This window comes from Chenopodium album, chromosome 3 (assembly GCF_948465745.1).
Source record: "Chenopodium album chromosome 3, dcCheAlbu1.1, whole genome shotgun sequence".
Lineage (NCBI taxonomy): Eukaryota > Viridiplantae > Streptophyta > Magnoliopsida > Caryophyllales > Amaranthaceae > Chenopodium > Chenopodium album.
The window spans coordinates 36014387-36039128 of record NC_137836.1 but is presented as its reverse complement, the minus strand read 5'-3'; the positions used below and the strand labels follow the sequence as shown (position 1 = coordinate 36039128).

Below are 24742 nucleotides of genomic sequence, written 5' to 3'. Positions count from 1 at the left end.
TTATACCGGAGGTTGGGATGTGGATGATGGTGGTGCCGGCCCTAGTGGCCATTAGTTTTCCCCTTGGTTGTTTGATTCCCTTTTTGTTTCCTCCCTTTTAGCTTTGCATGTTTTTAGGCATCGCAGTCGATGCCTTTATTTTGTACGGGGGGAATCAAATAGGATGTTTTAGGGTAGGTTTTTGGGGAGGCACCTTAGACTCTTGGGGATGTGTTTTAAAGGGCTTTGATGGATTTCTTTTGCTTTGCTCTTGGTAGTCTCGTTGGTATGTTATCTATCTTGTTGTTTTAGTTTTTGATGGTGATGTTTTGTGGTCTCTTTTATTGATGATGATGATGATGATGGTTTCTCTGGTTCTTTGTACATAATTTTCGTGTAAGTTTACTTTTGTTTGCTTTTGTTTGGAAGTTACTAACAATTTCATTTTGTATATAGTCTTTTTCCTTTCTTTTTCTCACCTTGCTCATAGCCACTGCTTTGGTCTTCGAAGCTTCTTAGAGGAGGTCGTTCTTGCTCCTTTATTATTGCAGCATAGCTTGGACGTTTGGTGAGGCCTTTCTTGTTTTATCTCTTTACTTTTCTTCCTTTACTTTTCTTGGTTGCTTATATTAGGATTAGTTTTAGGAGATTTGAACGGTTCGAGGATGTATGATTATAACACCTAGTGTGTTTGGGGTCTTTGGCGATGTGGCCATTTGACCGCTTGTTTGTCGATTGGGATATACGTGTTATGATTGCATCTTTGTCCTTTTCTTTGTTCTCCTACTTTTCCTTTATCTTGGTTTTCCATATTCTATTTTCTTTTCTTTTCTTTTCTCTTCTTTTTGTTCTTGGTTTTGTACATAGCTTTTTGAGGCTTTATTTTTCACTCTTTCATTCTTTTTTTTTTTACTTGGACTTGTAAACATTGGACTCTTTCTTTTGAATAATAACCTTACTAGGTGGTCATGGTATGCACGGTTTGAGATTACGTTTGGTTGATTCTAGGATAAAGCATGCTAAGGTAGTTGTCTAGAACTAGGGGGATCATGAAGCCGGATTCTACTTGTTTGTGGCATGTTGGTAGTTGCTCCCTATCTTCGATTTGACAACCTTAGTGAGTTTTTGCTACAACCATGTGAGATTCATAATTTTTCAAGCATTCATCATATTCTTGCATGAGCGGCATGGATCCTTGACTTTTGCAAACTTAATCTTGAATCTTAACGTATGATTCCTAAGACCGAGACCGAACCACCTAGGGAGGACAAAGGCATCTTTTCGGGGAGGTATTTTTCCTTTTTCTAGGATAGTTTCCTTATTTTTACTTTTGGGTTTAGGGATACATTTGCCTACTTGCTAACCCTTTGAGCCTTTTTCCCTTCTTTTCAAGCCACATCTCTAGATCTTAAGCCTTTTGTTTCATTTTCGTTTCCATTCTTGGTTTTTGTGAAGCAATTGTTCATTATTATTGGAGTTTATGGTGGAGGAGTTTGGATATTTGGTTCTCTTGAAAGCAAGTTTGTGTTGTGTATATTTTGTGAATAATGGCAAGTGAATAAATGAAAAGGTCGTCCAAAGTGAAAAAAGGCAAGGACAAAGCAAGTGCAAATTTGAAAAAGCCGTCCAAAGTTAAAAGAGGCGAGGACAAAGCACTAATACTGAAATATATAAAATAAAATAAAAAAAAAGGTGAAAATTGCAAAAATATTTTTATGTGAGTATTCTTCCTTTTTGAGCATTGAGGACAATGCTCCATTTAAGCTTGGGGGGGAAGCGTTCTCACGTTTTTTGTGTATATGTTTCTAATCTTAGCTTTGAATAAGCTTGGGGGTATTGGTATTTTTGTTAGGTGATTACTTGGTTATGGTGTAAAGAAATGCGCAATCTTTGCTTCACAATTTAGGTTAACCACCAAATTTTAAATTTAGCCTACCTTAACCCTTTTTTCCTTACGTTACAACCTTTGGGAAGACCTTTTGACCTAGGGGTTGAGTCATTCATCGGTGTAGGAAATCATGGGTTATAGCCTAAGGAAAGAGGATGCGAAGTCAAGATGTCGAGTAAGCCAAAAATTCGATCTTTTTCCGGTTCCTTCGTGGAATCTATGAGACGCTCACTAAGGGGAGATATGAGATTAGTAGGGGGAACGCGGTAAGATCCTTTGGGATGAAAGTGGAGTGTGACAACTAGTTCCTATGCTTAGCATATTTATGTTTCAATCAACCTTAGGTATCTTATAACGTGCATACCATTACTTACTTTAGAAAGTTTGTTATTCATTTGAACTATAGTCACTTTGTAAAGTCCATTTCACAAAGATTTTTATTTTTATTTTGTTTTTCTTTATTTGCTCTTTATTCTTGTATTTTGCCTCATTTTTCCTTCTTTTGTTTGTTTAATAAGAGTTATAGGTTATCTCTAGGAAACCTTTACGAGAGCATCACTCGTCCTCCAGAGCAATCTAGGGGTTTAAATGGCTTGTCTTTTGTTGCTAAAATTGACCGTGATTCCTACGAAAGTGAGTTAGTGTATATTCTCACCTCTTTCTTTTTCTTTTATTATTTTGAATAAGCCCTTCTTTTTCCTTTTTAGCCTTTATTTTGCTCAGGACGAGCAAAAGTCTAGCTTGGGGGAATTTGATGAGTGTCATTTATGGCACTCATAGGGTAGTCTTTTAGGATGATTTCATCTTCCTTTTTATGCTTTCTTATCTTATTTTTGGTCCTTTTTCCTTTAATCCCTTTCTTTCTTTCTTTCCTTGTGTTTTTCGTGTTTTCCTCGTGTTATCCTTTTATTTGGTTCTTTTTCCCTTTTATTCCTTTTCTTTGTTTGTTTTTGTAGGTACCTAGGATTTGTCTTTGCAAGGGAATCAAGATGGGCTATATTAACTAAGAAAGGAGGAAATAATCGGCTTGGAGAGGGCTCAGAGAGGGCATGGAGAGGGCATCAAGCCCTGCCAGTCTGCCGCGGGCGCAGGTGCTTAAGGCCGCGGGCGCGGGCTCATATGCACAAAATTGGCATATTTCGACCAGGAACTCTCCGCGGTCTGGCCGCGGGCGCGGGTAGTTTAGAGATCGTATCAGAGAGACCGCGACCCTCTGATCACCCTTTGGGAGCAGGGGATTTGCCGCGCTTTTACCGCGGGCACAGGTGCTTTTACCGCGGGCACTGGACACGTGGAACCGATTTGTTACGTAGAAAAGTTTAGTGGGCACCTTAGTTAGTATTACGAGGAAGTGGTGCATTACCTAGTCAAGTTAAGTCTTCGAGATAAGTCTTATTGATAACAAGATATAGTAAATATCGAATTAATTAAGAGTAAGGTCAAACAGCTTTTTGACATCCTAACTAACTTTTAAAAAAAACAAAAAGAAAAAAAAATGGAAAGAAAAAAAAAACGAAAAGAAAAAAAAATGGATTTGGATCCGATCTGGAAAATTATGGAAACAAATGAATAGAATTATGTATTAAGTCTTCAAAATCCGTATTATAATACATTATTTTTTAGCGCCTAATGCGATTAGAAAAATAAAACTTTAAAATAAATAAAAGTCTTCAAAATAATGATAAATATAATTAATATAAATATGTCAACGTCAAGTCATTACTAGAATAATACGATGTCTCCCTAATTTATATTATGTAGCAGTAAGTATTCAAGCTAAACTACAAAAACAAGAGAAATCCGTATGTGTACAAGCTTAATATTACAATTTGGTTTTCGGTTTGGGTTAGATCCAATAAGGGTCATTCCTAAATTTGGAAATCCGAATATTTAAAAAAATCTCAACAGGATCTGATTCCATTTAAAGTTCAAATCCGAGCCGAATTGATAATTCGGTTTTGATTAGATTGGATTTCGAGTTTTAACTACATTATGGAAAGCCCTACCGTACGTTGTAAACCGATTTATATTGTACCGTAAAAATGAAGACTGGTTAGAAATAGGCCAATCAATGGTGATAATCACAAAAACCTCTATAATCAATGGTGATAATCACAATAACCTCTATAATCATTGATTGAAGCAATAAGAATATGCATATTTTGGCAGACGAGTTAAACATAGGGCAGTCAAAGGGGATAATCACCAAAACCTCTAAAACCATCGATCGAACCAAACACAGGTGTGGCGTTACTCTGTAAACCGATTTATAATGTAGTGTATGTAGGAAGTCGTGTTAGAAATAGGCAACTCGATGGTGATAATCACAATAACCTCTATAATCATCGATTAAAGCAATGAGAACGTGCATTACTTTGTAAATCGATTTATAATGTGCATATATTGGTAGACGAGTTAGAAATAGGGCACTCAATGGGGAGAATCACAGGTTTGGCATTACTTTGTAAACCGATTTGCATCTACAAAAAGAACACTATTAAATAGTCTAATAAAAGGGGATAATTATGGTTAATTTATAAAACCATTGAAATGTAGCGATCACATTAGTTATTGCTTTGTTCATCGATTTAGTGAAAATAAAAAATTAAGAGAGGGTAATACTTCGAAAATCGATTATGTCATCACGAGAGTTGATTTAGTATGACAAATATATGCACTTATAAGGTTCAAATATGTATAGTACCCTTTCATGAAAATAAAAAATTATAATATCTAGTGAGATATGATAATCCATCCATTCGCATTATAATTGAAATATAGAAACATAGGTCAACCTAACCTTTTAGCTAAACAAAAATCTGAGATTAATCATGGAAACAAATGAAATGAATTAATTATTAAGTCTATTTGTTTTAGTTATTAAGTCCAGCAGTATGATACGTACTACAAAGACACACAAAATTAAGTACGACAAATACACCACCAAATGACACTACAACAAATCATCACTTGTGCCACGAATTATACCACGGGAATTCCAAATTCGTGGCATAATCTTATCTAGCCATGGGAAAAATGAACTATGATTCAAAACCTAATTAAGATGAAAAATTTATGCCACGGGTATTTATTTTCCCGTGGCTAATGCATCACTTGTGCCACGAGAAGGTTTTTTCCCGTGGCAACCTTTATATTTTTGCCACGGTTAGCTCTTTTCCCGTGGCAAACTTTACATTTGTGTCCCGAGTAATTATTTTTACATAAAAAAATATAGGAGTAATTAGTACTGTGACAAGCATTACATTGCTGGTGCCATAGATAATACTCCCTCCATTCCATAATGATGTTCCTATTTGGAATATATAACTTTTAAAAAATAAGAGAAAAATCTTCTAAATTATCTCAATCTATAAGAACAAATATAGTCATGTGGGATATAGTTTGATTCATCTAGGTGAGTACATTAATAATATCTAACTTTTATAATTTTTGTTAGTGTGAGATTAAAGATAAGTGGTCAAATGTTGCATCGATTTATGTAAACAGAAACATCATTCTGAAACAGATGGAGTAATATTTCCTTGATAAACATACACATATGCCATGATTTTCACTATAATAGAAAATTTTTGTAGCTAGATCTACTCATGCCATAAAAAAATGAGGGAATCATAGCATATAATAATATTTTTACTTTGTTTTTCTTTATTTCTAAACTTGAAGATACACATGTAGAAAAATTGTCTTTTACCATGCCATTAATGAAAATAGTAGGCTTAATTCTAATATGAAAACACTACGGTTAAAATAAAAATCGTAGATTCGTAGCAATATTGAAGTAAATTATGAAGATAGTTTGAGAAAACAATTAAAAGGCTACGATTAAAATTAAAAAAAAAACGTAGTTTAAATAAAAAAGCTACGGTTTTTTTTTATAACCTTGGCATTTTAAACATATTATGTCCACTCAATTCTCATATCTTTAGTTTTTGAAGACCAACCTCTATTCAATTCTCATTTCTTCTTCGTTCTCCTCAGCAATTCCCGATCACTCAACATCGCCGTCGACTCGGGTTTCTGGCGACACACTTGCCACTCCTCTCCTTGCTTTTCCTTTTCCGTGGTCTAGCGGTCCCCCTTCCTCTCCCGCCGTCTTGCGTGCTTCCGCTCTTTCTCTCTCGATTTCCCGTTGAAGCGTTGTTCACGCTCTCCATTCATGCGGCTTCTGAGATCCTTTATCCTCCATCTATTTAGATTCTAAGGTAAGATGTTGCTTCTTTTTGTGTTCATCCTATATCAATTTCACAATCTAGGTTTATCTCGTTAATTTGATTATTAATCATTCTCCTATTAATTTTTTTAATAGTTTTGGTTTGAAATCAATGAAATTATGACATTTTTCTGGTTAATATCATATATTTACTACATTGCCGATTGTGATAGAATTTAAATTTTTTTTTTCAAATTAAGGGTTCAATTTTCGAATTGTTAATATCTTAAATTCACTACATTCGCTGTATTTTTTCTGTAGTTATGTACTTGGTTTCAACAAGGTAAGATCTCTTCTTTACTTTTTAGTTGCTTTCATACTACATAGATTTTATGATTTCAATTGTAAAAGAACTTAGTTTAATTTTTCTTTTCTTTTTTATTGCTATTTTTGCACAAATTATTGAATTATTTCAAGCAGATTAGATTCATGGGGTTCAATTGTAAATGACTTTATTAGTTGATTTTTTTTAATGTTTTATTGCTATTTTTTTGCACGAATATTAGAAATAGATGATGTGGGTTGCATTGTGATAAAGTGAAATATGATGACCAGATAGGATGTTGTAAACCATGTAATTGAGGCTTGGGTGTTTATATGGCAGAGTACATGTTCATTTGTAGGTAGATTGAATTCAAATATTTATTCAGTAGCCTAGTTGGGATCTTGAATATAATCTTTCATATAAAGGGGACTTTGTTGTCTTTAGCTCTGTATTTTTTTCACAAATAAGTTCAGTTAAGTGGGCTTATGATATGGATTGACGGGGATTATTGTTTGTCTAATTCGACCCCTAGTTGGGAAAAGCATGTGACTTTGATTTTCGAGAGTTTATAGCACATAGTTTGGAGGTTTGTGGTAGCTTTGTAAGTGATCAAATTATAGGTTTTGTCATTGCAACATGCAAGATCTCGGTTTTTGTTTTTTAATATATGAAATTGATGATCTAGTTTAGTTTGTTAAGAATTTCCTGTGGTGTGTTAACTCTCATATGTAGTGATGTGATTTTTTTTACCTATTCTATATGAGTATACAAGCTAGGTTTACACTTGTACTTTAAAAAACAGTGATTCATTGATGCTGCATTTTGTTGACTTTGTTGTCAAGACGATGTTGATGTTGCCACTTGCTGCTACCATTGTCCAAATGCGATGTTGCTACTATTTTATTTTGTTGCATAGGATGCACTCTAGACTACTGTTATTTGCCCACTTCTATTGGTTTTTTATGCTATCATTATTGCCATTGTTATATTACTCCCCATATACATCTAAAGAAAGGAAGTCAGGGTCCATAAATGTCTTTTATTATGATGGAACTATTTAAAATATTCTCAGCTTTCTGATCTCTCCTTATTTTCCATTTCCCTCTATTTTTTTTATCCATTATCATCCAAAATATGTAAAACTGATGAAAAATATACTTCTTCACCCATGTTGGTGTTTAAATATTTTTTATATTTGTACTTTTGTGGATTGTAGTCCGACTTCGATTCAAATATTGTAGTCTGCTGTGAGGAAGGTTGCTCTTCAAACAGGGAAGGTACATCATTTAACGTGTAGAAAACTCCTTCGCCTTGGCACTGGCAGCAAAGAATGGTTATGTTTTAGATTCTAATCAAGAGGTATGGTTTAAGAACATTGGTTGTGTCTCTTACACTCTTAGTCTCTTACCTACTGAATAGCCATGCAAAGTCTCTACTAATTAACGTGTCCACAAATTTTGAAATACACTTGTTTTTTTTCCTTATTTAGGGGGTTGTTAGTCATTGATACTTACTAGAAATTTTACATTGTCAATCACTTTACAGTGTGCACTAGTTGCTTTAATTGTAAGCTCTACTGCTGTGATAGGTTAGTTAATCTTTTTTGTATGGAAGTGTACTTTGGAGTTTCTTCTTAGTGTACTATATGAGCAAAACTCTCTTACATTGGCTCATACTTATTTTAGCATGTGAAAATATGCTTCTTATGATATTGGACTTAATATGACAGAATCTCGGAACGAAGAAAACGTTGTTTGTTGAAATTGAAGAGGTTCATGCACTGCAGTGTGCTAGTCGAAGCAAGGTGTTTTAGACGCTCTAGGTTTTTCCAGGGTGTAGTAGGGTGTAGTTCGCTGCTGGTGCTACTTCTGCTATGCCGATTGTTGTTGCTCCAATTTTTTTGTTGCTGCTCCAATTGTAGTGTACTCTAATTTAATAATTGTTTTTTTTTTTGGGATGAACTATGTAAATTTACAAGCTATTAATAAAAGTATCTAATGTTTATGTGTATGTATGTAATGTGTTTGTTCTTCAAATTGGGTGAAAAAACAATACAATGGATAATAAACTTTATTAATCATTGTAGTGTTTGTGAGAATCAAGCTTATTAGCCACGCTATTAGCCACACTAATGTTTGTGACAACAATATTTATTAGCCTCGTTAGACTTTGTGGCAAATGATTTGTTAGCCATGTTAATACTCGTGGCAAGTGAATTTGTTTGCCACATGAATACCCGTGGCATAAATATTAAAAATTGCCACGACATTCATTTTCCCGTGGCAAATTCCTAGCCACGACCTCTTGTGCCACAGGTATAAATTTTGAAATTCCCGTGGCTAAATTACCTAGCCACGGGAATTTTAAACTTGTGCCACGATTTTACACGTGGCACAAAGGTCAATTTGTTGTAGTGTGAGAATGTGCCATGTCCTGACCAAGTTGATTTGCTGTTCCCTCACTATATATACCCTACAAGCCCTCCCTCAACGCTTACACCAAAACCCTAACAAACCTTGAAAACACAAAGACAAGAAAAATGGCAACCGCCAACGGCTCCAACGGTAACGGTGGCGATGGATCCAACGGAGGTGGTGGTAGGCGCCGTCCGGGTATCCCTCAACCACCCAAACCGAAAAAGGAGAGTTCGAAAACCAAGCGTCTGTAGGGAATAATTTCAAGCATTAAACCCCTAGCTTGAACCCCACTGTGATCATACACTAAAGTACGGTGGCGTCCAAAAGGGAAGAAGATAGAGCAAAAGAGTCGCCAACAAGTTTTTAGGAACTTGTAAACCGTTCATAGGATGAAGGTTACACCCCTTAACGATCCAAGAGATCGTCAACTCCATAAGATCTAGAACCAAATAAGGGTTCGGGGATGAAGGTACAAATCCAACCTAAAAGAGATTGAACCTTCCCTAATAATAGGCCTCTACTTTATTCTGATCGTATTCATGTGCGCTTTTTAATTAACATGCAATCATTAGGATTAACCCTAAACCTGTTTATATATGTTGGTTGAATATTAATGCACAAATAAATCTATTATTGGCGATCACTTGAAATTATAATCATAATTAACCCTAAACAAGATTATTAAATATCTTATTAAGCGCGATTACAAGTATAGATTCCCTTTAAACATGCAATAAAAGGTGTGATCAAGCAATAAATAAAATAATCATCAAGCAACATAATAATAATCAACATCATGAATAATAATTATAATAATCATAATAATAATAATAATGATAATATCATCATAAATAAAATAGTCATCATCAAAATAATAATAATAATAATAATAATAATAATAATAATAATAATAATAATAATAATAATAATAATAATAATTATCATCATAAATTATAACAATTATAATCATAATCATGTTTGTTTAGGGTATTTTTACCCTGCCACGTGGCCCAATCAGAGGGTGACACGTGTCAGCCTCAGATTAGTCCAAAATGGACCAATCCCTGCTTGACACGTGTCATTCCAGAAATAAAGGGGAAAAGGCGGCCTTCAGGCCCAAATCCCGAGAACGCCGGAAAACGGCGCAGCCCACCAAATGATTAGGGTTTAGAGAACTAATCAGGGGCAATTCCCAATGACCCTATAAATAGGGAGATGTCCCTCATTTCAGAGGCACGTTTTTGATCATTCAATACACCTGCATTCTCTTACATCAGAGAAACACCTGAGCTTGGAATCCGAGCAGATACCCACCTAAATTTCCGTACTCTTTATTCCTTTTCAAGTTACTAACTTGATCGTTGGAGGCGGAGCACCACCCAACAGGTGTCTCCGTTTGTTTTGCAGGTACAGCTCATCCCGGATCAGTCTTCGTGACGTAACTCTCCCGAGGGACAAAAACCCCCAAAACATTTGGCGCCGTCTGTGGGGAGAGTACCTCGAAGATGGTTCAAGAGTCTGTACCACCCCCTAACCGTCTGGGTGAAGACCCAGAAGTTTTTACAGACCACGAGGAGGATGAGGATCCTCAGGTCGAAACCTCTACAGCCGAGGACGGCTCTCTCAGAGTCAAGCGCATCCGGCCCAAAGAGACTTTGGAGCGGGGCGCCTCCCAGGCGGGTCCGAGCAGACCTACTGGGCAGCCGGAAGGGGCAACCCAAACGGCAGCTGGATCGGCCCCTGTCACCCGAGACGAACTCATGAGGTTCATGACGAGTTTCAAGGGTGAAATTACAAAGCTGATCACCAAAAACCAGGCTGGCCCAAGTAAAGGTCAGTCGGTGAAGAAGACTCCTCCAGAAAAGGGGAAGTCAGTCAGAAACCGGCAGCCCACTCCTCACCCAAAGGAGAAGGCAGCCGGGACCATCGATTGGTCAAAAATTCTCCTTCCTGGGGGGAACACCAATAACACTCGCCGGCCCCAACAGCCGGTGAGAAGTAAAAGACCAACTTCTGATGCCCGGGAAATTATTAACCGGAAGAGAAATCAATCGCTGTCTGAGTCGGCTTCAACGTCGAACTTTCCAGACAGTTTCAACAACGTTTCTGCAGGGAGTGCACTCTCCTTGCATGAGAGTCAGACAGGCGGTGATACCGTCCATTCTGGCCCTCATATGATTGGGGCTGTCCCGTATATGCCTTCTCCGGCTTACGGGCAATATCCTCCTCACTTCATGCAGCCGGCCCTTTTTGGGGGTCAGGCGGCATATCCAAATGTCCAGCCTTTGGACTGGCAGCTTCGTTTGCTGCGCCTGGGTGAACAACCTTTTGCGTTCACTCGAGAGATAACCGAGGCGGCTCAGCCGGCCAAGGTTAAAAATGTGTTGGTTGGTACCTATGACGGTACCTCCAACCCGGAAGATCACCTCATGGCTTACACCAACCTCATGTATCTGCAGGGGTTGGATGATGCCGCTTGGTGTCGATGCTTCCCGGCTACATTGAAGGGCATTGCCCAACAATGGTTTGGCAACTTGCCGGCCGGGTCCATCGATAGTTTCAGGAAGCTCGCCTTCCTGTTTGCTTCCAACTTCTCAATGAACATCCCTGCTAAGATAACAAGCCTTGATCTGAGCACTGTTAAGCAGGGAGAGAGAGAAGGGCTGCGCTCATATGTCAGGCGGTTCAATCTGATAAGAATTCAGATTCAAGGACTGTCGGACGAGGTAGCTTTTATAGACTTTTTTAAGGGTCTGAGAGACGGGTCGACCTTTAAGTTCGACCTCGTCAGAAAAGGGGCTTTCACCCTACAGGCGGCCCTGAGGGAGGCGGAAAGCTACATTCAAGCTACCGACCTCTGCTCGCCTGGCAGTCAGTCGGACTCTAAGAAGTCTGACAGACAGAAAGACAGCCGGCCTGCTCAGCCGGCAAAAAAGAAAGAAGAGAGCAAGAAGAGAAAAGAAGTCTGGGCGGTTAGTGACTCTGACCAGCCGTCCCAGAAGAAAAAGAAAGAGTTTAAACCGTACGTCCCCAAGTACGAGTTTAACAAAGACTCCAACTTCATCCACATGGAGGTAAAGGACCGGCTGTCCATTGAGAAGCCGAATCCTATGAAGAGTTCTGTCCAGTCACGGAACAAGAATAAATTCTGTCAGTTCCATGAGGAAGTTGGCCATGACACCAACGACTGCTTCAGTCTTCAGCGTGCGTTGGACCGTCTGGCTGACAAAGGGCTGTTGAAGTCCTACATTTCTAAGTCCCCAGCCGGGGCAAAAAAGAAAAACAAGGGTCAGTCCTCCAAGACTACCCCCCAGCCTGCTAGTAGTTCGGATACCGACAAGGAGCCGGTCTACACTATAGCGGGCGGGTTCTCATGTGGTGGCCCTACCATCCGGGGCACCAAGAGCCATCTTCGAAAGATGGACAAAGATGATGATGAGCAGGCGGAAGCCAGCTCCTCCTTCCCAGACGTCCTGATCACTGAGAAGAACAGGGGCAGCGTCCGCCGCCCGCATGATGACCCGGTGGTCATTAAATGTAAGGTTGCCAACCAGCTGGTTGGACGGATCCTTATAGACACCGGCAGCTCATCAGACATCATCAGCCTCCGGTGCCTGCAAAAGCTGAAATACAATGTCAGCAGCATGCATCCGGTCACCCACCCCTTGGTTGGTTTTGGGGGTGGGATGGTCTACCCAGCCGGGAGAATTGACTTACCCATCCGGCTGGGAGAGAAAGGCCAGGGACAACACATTGTCGTCAGATTCTTGGTCGTTGAGGAGTTGACCGCCTACAACATCATCCTTGGTAGGCCAACCCTTAACGCAGCTAAGGCAGTAATCATCCCGTCTCTCATGCTCATCAAGTATGAGAGGGATGACGGCTCTGTTGGTTCCTTGAATGGGGATCAAAAGACGGCCCGAGAGTGCTATCTCTCAGTCGTTCGAGATACCGTGGCCCTAGGCGGTCACGAACCAATAGACCTTGACAATGTCAAGGATGCCGACCCAGCTCCCGCCCCACCAGCAGCCGGTAAGAAAAGAAAGGCACCTATGCTGGTGGAGGTGAAGAAGGAGAAAAAATAGCAATCACTGACCGGTGAGCGGTCAGATGAGCTTCGTCCCCAACCGGCTGACGAATGCATTGATCTCGTTCTGGATGACAGCCGTCCAGAACGTACTGTTAAGGTTGGGACGGTTGCGCATGCTACCTTGGGTGCAAGCCTACACCTTCTGCTGAAGGAATTCAAAGACATCTTCGCCTTTGAAGTGGAAGAGATGCCAGGCGTCAGCCCGGATCTCGCTGTCCACAAACTTGCCGTGGATCCCAAAAAGAAGCCCATCCGGCAAAAGAAAAGAAACCACGGTGAGGAAAGAAGTCAGGCGGCAGCTGCCGAAGTCAAAAAGCTGCTAGATGCCAGGTTCATTCGGCCTTGTAGTTTTCCCGACTGGGTGGCCAATGTGGTCCTTGTAAAGAAGCCGAATGGGACCTGGCGCATGTGTGTTGATTACACAGACCTCAACAAGGCGTGTCCAAAGGACAGTTATCCGCTTCCAAAAATCGACAGCTTGGTCGACTCTACAGCCGGCCACGCCTTGATGAGCTTTATGGATGCCTATTCCGGCTTCCATCAGATACCCCTGTGGAAAAAAGATCAAGAGAAGACGGCCTTTGTCACTGATCAGGGGTTATTCTGTTATACTGTGATGCCGTTTGGCTTGAAAAATGCGCCTGCCACTTTCCAACGAATGATTAATACGGTCTTTGTTAATCAGATTGGGAGGAATGTGGAGGCATACATTGATGACATGATAGTCAAATCTAAGCAGCAGGCGGATCACCTTGCTGATCTCCGAGAAACCTTCACCACACTCAGGCGGCATAAGGTCATGTTAAATCCTAAGAAATGCGTCTTTGGTGTTGAGTCTGGGAAGTTTCTCGGGTTCCTGATTGATCAAAGGGGGATAGAGGCTAACCCTGAGAAGATACAGGCGGTGATTGACATGCAGTCACCCCATTCTGTCAAGGAAGTCCAGAGACTCACCGGTTGCCTGGCTGCCTTGGGAAGATTCCTCAGCCGGTCAGGCGACAAATGCCTCTACTTCTTCCAAGCAATCAGGAAGAAGACCAGATTTGAATGGGGGGATGATGCTGAGGCGGCGTTCTAGAGGTTGAAAGAGCATTTACATTCTCTGCCTAGGTTGGTCAGTCCTTTGTCTAGGGAGACGTTGTACATGTATTTAGCCGTCTCAGACCATGCCCTCAGTGCCGTTCTCCTTGCTGAGCGAGACGGCGCGCAGCTCCCGGTTTACATCATTAGCCATGTTCTTAAAAATGCTGAACTCCGGTACCCCATGGTTGAAAATTTTGGCCTCGCTTTGTATATGGCATTCAAAAAATTGAAGCCTTACTTTTTGGCACATCCAGTGGTGATTTACACGGACCAGCCACTCAAGCGGCCAATGTCTACCTTGGACTCATCCGGGAGAATGTTGAAATGGGCTATTGAAATGCAGAGCCTTGAAATCGCTTACGAACCAAGAAAGGCAGTGAAAGGTCAGGCGTTTGCCGACTTCATTGTGGAAATGACCCGTCCGGTGGCTCCGGATAATCTTGATCAGGTTTGGAAAGTGTACGTAGACGGGAGCTCTACAAAGAACGGCTGTGGTGCGGGTGTAATTTATGAGTCTCTTGAAGGAGACAGATTTGAGTATGCACTACGCTTCAAATTTCAGGCCTCTAACAATGAGGCGGAATATGAAGCCCTGTTAGCCGGCATTCGCATGTGTAAGGCGGCAGGGGCCATGAAAATTGACGCCTACTCTGATTCTCAATTGGTTGTTAGCTAGTATGAGGGAAGCTACGAGGCTACTCATCCGGCTATGATTAAATATCTTCAGGCAGTCAAAGAAGAGACCAAGGCACTTGAGGAATTCCGGCTGAATCAGGTGCCTAGGTCGGAAAACAATCAGGCGGATGCATTGTCAAAGCTGGCATCTTCCGCCTGCCATGATACGCCTCGGTCAGTCTTCTGGGAAGTTCTTGAAAAAAGAAGCATCTGTGAGGATCCCGTTGGAATTCTGGACCGAAGCTCTACCTGGATGGATGGCATCCGGGCCTATCTCTCAGACGGCACACTTCCTGATTCGCCACAGGAAGCAGCCTCCCTGAAAAAGCGAGCTGCAAGATTCGAGTTAAAAAATGGAGAACTCTTCAAGGCGGGGTTTCTGAAGCCTTTATTGAAGTGTGTCACCCCAGAAAAGGGGAAAGAAGTTCTCGAAGACTTGCACTCGGGATTCTGCGCCTCTCACATAGGCGGCAGGTCCCTAGCCGTCAGAGCCAGACGACATTACTTTTGGCCCACTCTTGAGGCGGACGCCAAGGAGTTGGTGAAGAAATGTGACAAGTGCCAAAAATTTGGCAAACTCATTCACCGTCCGGCTACTAATCTGACTGCCATCCACAGCCCAATCCCGTTTGCAAAATGGGGCATGGACATTCTAGGTCCTTACACGCCTGCTCCAGGCGGAAAGCGCTATATCTTAGTGGCTGTGGATTACTTCACCAAGTGGGTTGAGGCTGAGGCGGTTAAAAACATCAAGACCTCAGACGTAATTTCCTTCATCTAGAAGAACATTATCACCCGGTACGGGGTACCCATGTCTATGGTTTTTGATAATGGTCCTCAGTTTGAGACGACTCAGCTAAAAACTTGGTTGGGAGATCAGGGGATCTCAAGCTATTTGGCATCTGTTGGCCGGCCCCAAGCAAACGGCCAAGTTGAAGCTTTCAACAAACTCATCTCAGACGGCATTAAAAAGAAAATAGAAAGAGCTGGTGGCTTATGGAAAGAAGAATTAATTCATGTCCTGTGGGCCATCCGGACAACAACGAAAGGGGCAACCGGAGAAACCCCATTTCTCATGGTTTACGGTGCTGAAGCCGTCTTGCCCATCGAACATTACGAGCCGACTCTCAGAGTCATGTTATATGATGAGGAGGCAAACTGGGAAGCAATGCGCCTGGCATTGGATTCACTCCCAGAACGCAGGGGCAATGCCGCCTTGCGTCATGAGATTTACCGTCTGAGAATGACGAGAGCCTACAACAAAAAAGTACACAAGCGTCCCTTGAAAGTTGACGACTTAGTGTTACGAAAAATGGAGGCAACCGGTAGGGCCAATGAGTTGGGAAAGCTAACCCCAAATTGGGAAGGCCCCTACCGGATCTATGAAGAAGTAAGGGACGGCACCTACCGCCTGGAAACTCCAGACGGAAGGCGCCTGCCTAGAACTTGGAATGTAGACAATCTGAAAAAGTACTACTTCTGAGAATGTAAACTTTTTGTAAACAGTGTCAGTTAATGAAGATTCAGACTTTGTTTGCAAAATTATCGTTTGATTATCCATCCGGGTAATATCCAGGCGGATTCCTCACCTAACTAAGTTCGATACTTAGTGAAAATTTCATTTGTTAGTCCGCCTGGGTAATACTCGGATCTCTTGTTTATTTAAGTTTGATTTTGTTTGTTCAATTGCTTGACTATTCTCCTGGGTAATACTCAGACGGATTCTCCATTTATCTAACTAAGTTTGACACTTAGTATGATACTATCCGCCTGGGTAATACTCAGACGGATTCTCCATTTATCTAACTAGGTTTGATACTTAGTATGATCAAACATTTGTCTGTCCGTCTGGATATTACCCAGATAGACTCGTATGCTTAAAAAACTAAGTTCGATACTTAGTGTAAATTCAACACTGATTAAGAAACTAAGCACAAAAACGTTTAGTGGCTACACAACCGGTCCCAAAAAGGACCAGAGGCTAAAATGGCCGGATGGTTGCTATTTTTATAAAATCGCCTGTCCCAACATGGACAAAGGCGTCCGGCGACACCCCTCCGGGTGCAATCGTCGCAGAGAACAGATTATCTGTCGGTTCTACGTATCCATGCAGACGGCAAAAATTGAACGACCAAATTGGTCAACTCATAGCCGTCTGACTAAAATAACCTATGAAGAACGAATTTCCTAAATACCGGATGCCCATAGGCATCAGTCGGTAACCGGCTGAAGTTCTCACTTAGGTCATTTATTTAAAAATTGCACCTCACCCCAATTGGGGCAAGAGTTCAATGGCTATGAAGTCTCTACCAAGACGGGCATAAGCCGTCTGGGTATTGACTGAAACGCCTGTTGGTGTACGGCTGTGCACTTGGTTTGGGGCAATCACTACTGTGATTGATTGACTTACAAACATATCATGCTATTTGCAGCATCAGACGTTTCCAAGTCAATCAACCAGCTCCAATTGAAACCAATCACACAGCCGTCCAGGGGCAAAGACAGCCGGACTACTGATTAGTTACGCAAGAAATCGCCGCATGCTTTTGATAAGTTAGGCAAAAAATTCAAATGCTAAATGTTCAAAACCGACTTAGTCGGTGCAATTCATAAAAGTCCATCCAACCAAACGGTTGTAATGGATCGAATGTTAACCGGACCCCGTCCGGGAGAAAGAAATTGTTAATTAACCCGGCTCCATAGCCGGTAAAAACACAAATACTCGGCACGCAGGCCGGAAAAAGCAAGTTTTGGCATACAGCCGCTGAATAAAAATTAAAAAGCAAAGATTGGCATACTGCCGCTGAAGGGTCACTTCTGGGCTGCAGACGGAGCCTCCGGGTCCTCTCCCTTCTCCTCATTGTCTGAGGGAATTTCCTGCGCTTCGCCAGGACCAGGAAGCTCAGGCGCGGACGGCTCATTGTTGCTGAGCCAGGCTTCAAAGGAGGCAGGCTCTGGCTCGCCTTGCTCCCGCAAGTACACCACGTACTCGGCGTAGTTGTGCGCCAGTGCCCAGACGCGGTAATCTGTGTCTGGGTACAAGGCAGCCCAGGCAATCTTCATACGGGCGTCGTTGTCAGCGTCACTCTCAGCAACCAGGCGATTTTGCTCCGCCTCCAGGGTTGCTGCAAAGTTCTTCTGAGCCTGCGCAGCGTCCTTCTCTAGCCTCTCAACCTTGGACTTAAGTTTGCCAAGGTCTGCCTGGGCCTTCTTGAGCGCCTCATCAGCCTGCTTGGCGCTCTCGTCTGCCTTTTTCTGGGCCTCCTCCGCCCCCTTCTTGGCCGTCTCAGCATCGGCAGCCCGCTGGTCGGCCGCCTTCAGATCTAGCTCCAGCTTTTGGATTTTGGACGCCTGTGTCATAATTATTGCTTTAGTTTCAAGTTCATTTACGATAGTTGAATGCAAAGCAATATTATCAGCGTCTATGGCAGACTTCTTGGCCCTTTTTACCTCTTCCCGTTTGCGGGAATAAGGACGTTTGAGCCCGTCCACCCGCAGCATGGCCTGCAAAAGGCAGGCGGTATAAGAATTACAGGTGGGGTAAAACACTTGGAAAAAATAACATTGAATTGACAAGTTTCCTACCTCAGCCAGAAGGGATAGAATGCGTTCAAGGTTGAACGTCTCTATCCCAGGGATTTCGTCCTTATCCCTCTTCCGGACGGCCTCCAGCATGGCCTTGGCATGCTTCTGGACGTCTGGCCAGCGGGGAGATTGAGTTTGATCTGCACCACAATCAATAGGTGATGAGTGCGAAACTAAGGCAGCACCAATTTGTTGCCGACCGTCTGAGGATGACGTCTGTTGGGAGTGGGATTTCACCCGTAAAGGCCACCCCAGCTCAAGCGGGGATTCAAAAGGGTTCTTACCTTCAGAGCCGACCAAGCGGGAGACGCTTGCGGGCGTGGTGAACCCCGCGGCTGCTAAGGGGTTGGCAAGATCAAGGCACACGCTGCCGCCTACCTTCTCGAGTCGCCCCGCTATCCGCATCGTCCTAGCCCTGGCTGAGGTGCCAGGAGTTGACGTAGAGGCGGACCTTTTTATTTTATTGAGAACGGCTGGGGCCTCCTCTCTAGCCCGTTTGAGATTCTTCTCAAACAATTTCCCAACTTCTCCCCCCTGTGAAAATAAACAAGTAAAGGTTAGTATCCGGGCAAGACAGTATATAAAATAAACTTAAGAAAGGGACAGGCGCTCAATACCTTGGCCCTGACCTCGGCCGCAGCTTTCTCCGCAAGTTCTTTGCGGATGGCCGTAGAAGACCGCTTGGGAGTTTTCTCCGTCTGCAGCATGTTCAATGCTTCTTCTACAAAAAGAAAGAGATTGGTCAAAATCATAAATCAATACCGATAGAAAAATACTACAGACGGTATGAACTCAGGTGCATACGTTTATTAAACATGTGCCCTAGCCCGCAGGCGGCTAAGAAGCATTCATCCCTGAACCAGGCGCTCTTGGGAATCCAGTTCTTAGGGACTTTTATTGTTTCCCCGGTTGACAGAGTTGCGTCTGTGAGGCCAAAAAAGTCTGCCTCAATTATTTTGTCAAAGTCTTCCTCTGGGATCCGGGGAAGAGCGCACTTCCTGCCCAACAAGTCAGGCTTCTTATTATACAGACGGAATTCATAATTCTCCCGTCTGGTTGGGGCTGACATCAGGTAGAACCTGTGCTTCCAGCCATCGAACTTGGAGACCTTGTCCAAGGTCATCATATATTGCGGCTGCGTGGTTAGAGTATACCACGCTCTCCGGCCGCCTGGGCTCCTGCTGAGGTAATGCATGCTTGCAAAAGCCTCCCAGCCGGGGTTGAGCCCTTGGAATTCGCAAGCGGCAACATACCCCAGAATGTTGGTCCAGGAGTTGGGGGTAAGTTGCCAGAGCCCCAGGCCGTAGCCTCTCAAAATTGCCTTCACCGCCTGGTGAAGGGGGAAGCGAAGGCCGGCTTTGAACGCCGCCTCATAACAGCCAAAATAGCTGTTGGCGTTCTCTTGATCATCCCCCCAAGCGATGGTGCCCAGCTCAGGCGGCACCCGGATCTTATACCCGTCTCCAAGCGGGTGCATTTTCTTAAAGCTCTCTAAGTTCTCCCCCATTTGGATCCGGTCTTTGGAGGAGACGTGGATGCTGAAGGGATCGTCCTTCTCACTCCATTTTTTCCTTTCTTCCTCCTCGCTATCTGGAAGAGGGGGCAAGTCATCGCTGCTCTCGGAGGTAGAGGCGGAGCTGTCACTCTCCGACTCCCTCTCGCTTTGGTCCATGGGGGCAGAGGCGGCATCATCGCCGCCTTGGTCACACTCGTCCAAGAAAGAGTCAGCAGGGGTTGAAGGGGCGCGCGGAGGGGATCTCTCCAGAGCCGTCTGGTCTCCCTGACCAGACGTTTCTCCCTCAGGCGTTCGGCCGCCTGAGCCTTCGCTTCTGTAATTTGGATCATTGGCCGTCTACATTGTCCGAGCCATGGTGTCCTGCACAGACACATAACTGGTCGGAATCCATGGCAAAGGGTGGTCCCAACACCCCGAGCCGGCACTCCCAGTCCTAGACTCAGCCGTCCCTGGTGACCGGCTGGACTCTAACCTAGGCTGTGCCGTGTGTGTTGGTGATGCATCCATTTATTGCAAGAAATATGTACAAGCGGTGAAAAAAGAAAAGAGCTGAGAGAGACAAAGACGGTACCTTTGGATTTGGTATCTGAAGGAAGGCGGGTCCGGCTGGGTTGCGGAAGAACAAAGTTTCTTGCTTGCGCCTGACTCAAACGGATGACTTCTGCTCTCAAAGTTTTTTCTCTCTAGAAAATTTTTGTAAAATGTACAAAATAATGAGGGTAAAACGGCTATATGTAGAGGGTAAATACAGGGACATTTCCGTAATTTACCTAGAAGGTGAACGGTTACTCTGTAACAGTAAAATTACCACCTATCGAAGCGTGACATGTGTCACAGATGCCACGTGGCATGCCACGTCACATCTGTGAGGGGCAAATGTTTAGGGTATTTTTACCCTGCCACGTGGCCCAATCAGAGGGTGACACGTGTCAGCCTCAGATTGGTCCAAAATGGACCAATCCCTGCTTGACACGTGTCATTCCAGAAATAAAGGGGAAAAGGCGGCCTTCAGGCCCAAATCCCGAGAACGCCGGAAAACGGCGCAGCCCACCAAATGATTAGGGTTTAGAGAACTAATCAGGGGCAATTCCCAATGACCCTATAAATAGGGAGATGTCCCTCATTTCAGAGGCACGTTTTTGATCATTCAATACACCTGCATTCTCTTACATCAGAGAAACACCTGAGCTTGGAATCCGAGCAGATACCCACCTAAATTTCCGTACTCTTTATTCCTTTTCAAGTTACTAACTTGATCGTTGGAGGCGGAGCACCACCCAACAGGTGTCTCCGTTTGTTTTGCAAGTACAGCTCATCCCGGATCAGTCTTCGTGACGTAACTCTCCCGAGGGACAAAAACCCCCAAAACAATGTTCATGTTAATATTAAAGCATAATAATAATAGCAAGATCCTAGGCATGATACTAGCAAGATTAATAACAAACCCTAGCATGTCACTAAGCAATAAAAATCAAATCTTTAACCCTAACATGATACTAACAACCATAAATATTAGGAAGAACATAGGAAGCATCATAACAATCATATTTAATATTAAAATTACCCTAGACATGATACTAGGAATATCATAATAACAATATAAACATGATTTCTACATCATAACATCAATTAAAACCATTAAAGCACTTACTTTCATGCCTCGTACCTCTTTCTAATAACAAAATACACACGTTAGTAACTTCAAGGAAAATAATAATCAAAACAATCAAATTAAATAATTGAAATAGAGATTTGGGACCAAACCCTCAGAAATTAAAACCTTTCACGTCTAGGGCGAAGGCAACTTCGAATATGGCTAGGTGTTTCTAGATCTTGTGAATGCGGAATTTTGTATGTGAAAACAAGTTTAGAAAAAGAGAAAGATGAATGAATTAAGAGGGAATTAGAGAATTAAGATTGCGAATGAAAGCTGATTGTTGATGAGAATTCGTGAGAATTGGTTAATGAAAACGGAGTTTTTACGACGTTATTTATAAAGAAAATCAGCCAAAAAGATAAAATATCAAAACAAAGCACTTTGCGCACGCAAAACGAGGTTGGCGCACGCTAAACACAGCTGGCGCCAGCACCAGCTAATTGGCGCCAGGCGCCAGGCCTGGTTTCCGGCGCTGATTTCAGAAATTCACGCGTTTTTGTTTTTATCATATCTTTTGATCCGGAAGTCCAAATAAGGCATAAAATATGTCGTTGGAAAGCTCTTAAAGTCTAATTTCCAACCCAATTAGAATCAGATTAAAATAGTTTGTAGATAAAAAGATATGGCCAAAATAGTGGAAGGGTGTTAGTTTTGGATAAAGTTTCATGTCTCATTCATATCTTTTTCGTTATAACTCGGATTTAATATTATAATATATCATTGGAAAGATAATTTCAAGATCTATCCAACCATATAAAATTTGGATAAATAATATGAGGCACGAAAATAAAATCTGAATATATTCCACTTCGTACAAAACAAGGATTCTTAAAAGGAGTAGTTTTATTCAATTTCAAACTCTTTAAAACATAATTATCAATCCTAACTCCATTAGGATTTAAAAGAACCTTCTAGAGTATTCTAAAAGACTATAATCAATCCTAATAGCTTTAGGAATGATAATTAATAATAGGCCCTCCTCTAGATCATTGGGCCGTATATAAAGCTCAAACCGGGCCCAGTTTAGTAAATTGGCCATAACTTCCTCAATATTAATCGGAATTGGGCTTATAATATATCGTTGAAAAGGTCTTTGCAAGCCCCATCTAATTACACTACTATTGGACCCATATCATGGACCAACCAAACTGGATTGGCTGTTTTCTTAAAATAAGTTTTCAAAAACAGAGAGAAGAGAAAAGAATTAAAACTATCCGCAACACTACACTTTCCACACTTTTGCTTCATTCGATTATGATTTGACGTTAAAGGTACTCATCACTGGGTTTGGTTTTGGGGAGACACAAATGGGTGTCTACAGCGTCGAAACGCCCTAATTGCTCATATTATTGCCAACATGGAAATTCCTCCTTTTCGTAATGAACAGCCCCGAGTAAGACCTGTTCAAATGGTCTTGTCCGCTGCAGGTCCGAGTCATGTTGGGGGTACTAGCGGTGTGTCAGTTATACCCACTGTGGCTGATATGGTTGTAGACACTGCTCCTCCGATTCCGGCCGTAGTTCCAGGTGTAGCTACGGGTCCACCAGCTCCGCCCCCAGCTGTGGTACCTAGTCCTACGCCACCAGCTACTGTTCCACCAGCTCCTGCTCCACCGCAGCATGTGACGGTGACTCGTTTTGAGGCACCGCGAGGTGCACCGTTCAGGGTGTTCGAGTACCCTAAGGTGGAGAGAAGTGAAGGCCCTTCGGTTGCTCAACCCAATTCAACTTTAGAGGTTGCAGAGCAGCACCTCCTCCTCCTCCTTCTCAACCGGCTGACAATATTGGGGGTGGTGATCATGTTGAAAATCCTGATGTGGACATGGACGAGGTGATACCAGCTGAAGATGGACACGCAATGGTACTTTCAATCGTTGTGAGGAGCTGCACTCTTGGTGATGTCGGTGTTATGTACAACATTCGTACTGACGAAACCTTCGATGCCATCTACAATGACTACGCGTCCCGAATTGATGTCAAGGCTCAGCAGATCAAGCTTTACCTCGGAGTTGAGTACGTGGCATCTACTGAATATCCTCTGGCAGTTGGTGTTCAAACCGGAAGTGTACTTTACGTACATGGAGAGGTACCTTTTTAAAACAATTTGTTGTGCATAATTTTCCGTCTAGTCTCATCGCATGAATCGATAGTATAAGGTAGTGGCAAGTTTATTGTGAATTGAAATAGATTAAGATAATAGCTCTTCTAATTTACTAATTATTGAAATTAATTACATAATTTAATTGTGCATGTTAGTGGGTACGAACTTTGTTGTTTAATTTTGTACAACACCTAAGTGACAAGTTTTATCCAATATGTTGTGTTATAGCTTCTTTAAATGAACTGATAGTATATTGTAAGGAGACATTAGCTTTTGAATTGAAGCATAATTGTATGTGATTGTAATGTTGTTATCATTTAAATATATTTGATTATTCTGATTTTTTTTTTTAAACCTAGTATTTGTGCATCTTATATGTAATACATATTTAATTAAAGATATTCAAAATTAACAGCCATTCGACATGAGTAATTACTAACATAACCAAATCAGAATGTATTTGTGCATGTCGTGAGTATCTTTCTTGTTGTCCAATTTTGATTAAGAACTAAGTTACTAGTGTTAATGATGTGACAAGTATTAACTAAGTGTCAAGTGTTAACGATATTCCATTATCATTTGGAGAATCTCAATTATTTAAGATATTATCTATCGTGGATATGAATAGATAATTAAGGGTTGATTAGGTGATTATATGGATGTAGCAAAAAGCTGTGTCTACATAAGAACAGATGCTCTCTTTTTTAAATTAATATGGTAATTATGGGTTTTACCTCAAATAATTAGTTAGAATATAATTATTTAGTTCAGGTTGATGAAATCTGCCTTAATTTAAACTATTTATTTAGTCAGAATATATAGTTCTTGTTGATATAATTATTTATGCACACATTCGAATTAAAAATTGCAATATGTAAAACGATTCATGGATTCGATTGGGTATTGAAGTTGGTTGCTTTGACATCTTCTAACTCGTAACATTTGCAGCCTGGGGTGGTGAACACTTGCACAAGGTTCAAGAGGTTCTACCTCAAGAACACAGGACACCGCAGGAAGATCAAGCTCAGGGTTCAAGGCAAGCTCAACACCCCGCTTTGCCGTCTGTACCACATATGGGGAGACAAGTTTAATGTGGATCCAACTAAGTTAACCTTCTACCATGAAGATACTGTGCTTTGCACCCTCAAAACCATCAAGGATGCTGAAATCAAAAATGGCGACAAAGTGATTGTGGCGCCAAACGGTCAGCCTTGATTTGGGTTATGGCAAGAGGTCTGCTGTTGGAGGGTAGGATA

At 42.0% G+C, this 24742-nt stretch overlaps 1 long non-coding RNA gene across 1 annotated transcript; it reads left to right on the top strand.

Moving 5' to 3' along the window:
* Window positions 1–5783: 5783 nt before the first annotated feature.
* Window positions 5784–8373, top strand: LOC145613232 (uncharacterized). The gene is made up of 3 exons (XR_014106897.1): window positions 5784–6090; window positions 7580–7722; window positions 8093–8373. It is a non-coding gene; the product is annotated as an uncharacterized LOC145613232 (long non-coding RNA).
* The last annotated feature ends 16369 nt before the right edge of the window (window positions 8374–24742 follow it).